Source organism: Chelonoidis abingdonii, chromosome 17 (assembly GCF_003597395.2).
Source record: "Chelonoidis abingdonii isolate Lonesome George chromosome 17, CheloAbing_2.0, whole genome shotgun sequence".
In the NCBI taxonomy this organism is placed as follows: Eukaryota; Metazoa; Chordata; order Testudines; family Testudinidae; genus Chelonoidis; species Chelonoidis abingdonii.
In genome coordinates this window covers 4056267-4058845 of record NC_133785.1, presented here as the reverse complement: position 1 = coordinate 4058845, position 2579 = coordinate 4056267, and the positions used below count along the sequence as shown (strand labels likewise).

General features: G+C 37.7%; 1 long non-coding RNA gene across 6 annotated transcripts in view; it reads right to left on the bottom strand.

Annotated features, from left to right (window-relative positions):
* LOC142047878 (uncharacterized) overlaps positions 1–2579 on the bottom strand; it is a 159798-nt gene that overhangs the window by 100034 nt on the left and 57185 nt on the right. Inside the window, exon 2 of one of the 6 annotated variants that reach the window (XR_012657184.1) lies at positions 1568–1634. The exons of the other annotated variants lie outside the window; for them this stretch is intronic. This is a non-coding gene — a long non-coding RNA (uncharacterized LOC142047878). The remainder of the gene's footprint in view (positions 1–1567; positions 1635–2579) is intronic. 6 annotated transcript variants of the gene reach the window in all.

Genomic DNA, 2579 nt, shown 5'->3' with positions numbered 1-2579 from the left:
AGAAAAATGAATAAACAGCCTTATTCAAAAAGATATACAATTTAAAACATTTAAAACATTCCAGCAAACTACACACATGTAAACACAAAAAAAAACAATAGAAGCTTACTGTCTTTCTACCTTTGTACTTACAACTTGGAAACAGAAGATTAGAGAAGCCTGGAGATAGAAATCACTCTCCTAGCCGAGAGAGCACAGAACAGAGACACACACCCCAAAAATTCCCTCCCTGCACTTTGAAAAATCCGGTTTCCTGATTGGTCCTCTGGTCAGGTGTTTGATTCCCTTTGTTAACCCTTTACAGGTAAAAGAAACATTAACCCTTAGCTATCTGTTTATGACAGCAAGTCACATGTTCATGCCCAATTTCACTCCGTCATTGCAGGAAGCCATTACCTATATTCCAGACAGCACGTTTATAGGACAGTCCACTCAGTGTAGATAAGCGTATCCCAAGGTCCACTGTGAGTTATATGTCCTTTTGATGGGCCACTCAATTTGAATAGTCCCATCAAGATATGCTAGCTAACTAATTTGTGGGCATTACCCCAGGAGCAAACATTTGAAATCCAGGTATAAAGCCAACATGCATAACTGCAAATACAAAAATGATCCATGCATAAACATAGCATAATCATAACCAGAAAATCATAACTTTTTCCATAGATCTCTTACATGCCACATTTTGTAAAAGATTCATTGCAAATATTAATTGTGGTTGCAACAATGATCTATATAGTCATATTTTAATCAGATAATGTCACACCACCACCTACCCCTCTTTCATCCCTAGATCTCTAGCACATTACTAAGGAGGTTAGTATCATCATCCCCATTTTAGAGATGGGAAAACTGAGGCATACAGAGGTGAAATGACTTGCCTAAGGTCACCCAGCAAGCCAGTGGCAGAGCCAGGAACAGAACCCAGCTCTCCTGAGTCTCAGGCCAGTGCTTTACCCTCTAGGTCACACTGCCTAGGGGAAACTTAACAAGAGTAATAGTTTTGAAATGACAGAGAAAAATTTAGACACAATTTGCCCATGAAAACAAAACAAGAGTATTGTCACAAGAGAGCTTTTTTTGTCAGGGTGATTTATATGAGAGGGAAACTAACATTTTTGCTAAATAAATTAATGATCTTAAAAGTAAAAATATTACAATCAAAAGCCCAGCAATATCAAGCAACAGCAACAAATACCAGATAAGTCAGTCTCTTTAATGTGATTGAAATTGAACTTCTACCTAGCTGTAAAATGGAAAAAACACTATGGTAGGATTTTAACATATTCACTAAGATTTAAAATATGATATAGTAAAAAAGATAGGCAGCAATTTAATCACCCTGATGAGGTACTAGATTTTGCTAATTTCCTTACAGCAATATTTCTTACAAAGCAGCAATTATTATGACACATTACCCAAAGTGTTAACAGTAAAATAACAAATGTATAGTAGAGGAATATTACCAGTTCAAACCTCATTCCAATATTGGCTTGAAATGCCTGTCCTCCCTTCTTGGTCCTGTCTTTCCTCAAAAAACTGATGCCACTTTCAATTAACTCCTTACCTGCTCCCCCAGGCATCAGCTTTGGATCAATCAGTCCTGTCAGGGTCACAAATGGGTGATGATTTGACTGAAAAGCGATTGTTACAGATGTTGCATTTAGAATGAAAGAAAGAGACTGGATGGGGAGCTAGAAAACTAATTGCTTTTAATAAGAGCAAGATATTTAATTCAGTAATACAAGTAAGATGGAAACAGGCAGAGCAGATTTTTACTTTTTTAAACAGAAACCCCCAAAGCTTCCTGACAGGATATTGACAACACACTCTGCTAATGAAACATGCATTTAAGCTTATTGATTGCCCTTAGGATCACTGACCATTAATTAGTAACTCTGTGAGATGATTAATTGTCCAGGGAGCACAGCAAACAGGATAGGTGCTAGCAGGTCCTGAAAAACACTGCATTAGTGCATCCCTTAAAGATGATGATCTTAGGGTCAGATATAATGAGAAGTTCCCCAAGTACATCTCTATCATTGTTATAATGGACATAAATGACTGTAATATTTTACCAAGAATGATTTGAATCCAAATGCTGGGTGAACATTCTTTTCACTAAGAAATGCAAGCCCAGGGGATCTGAATAAAGCAAACAAATGTGATCAGTCATCTGATTTATAAAACTTCATAGATTCCAAGGCTCAAAGAGACCATAGTGATCATCTAGTCTGACTTCCTGCAAAACGCAGACCCCTCCTGTGTTTTGCAGGAAGTCAGACTAGATGATCACTATGGTCTCTTTGGGCCTTGGAATCTGCCCTAAAATAATTCCTAGAGCATAGAAAAACATCTAATCATGATTTAAAAATTGTCAGGGATGGAGAATCCAGCACAACTCTTGGCAAATTGTACAAATGCTTAATTACTCTGTTAAAAATTGATGCCTTATTACACTCTGAATTTGTCTAGTGTGATACAGCATGGCCAGAGGGCAGCATAAGAGTGTTAGCAGGGGGCCTTATTCCCTGCCAAGGGAGGAAGGTTTGCTTTAGATTAACTAGAACAGCTGTGGC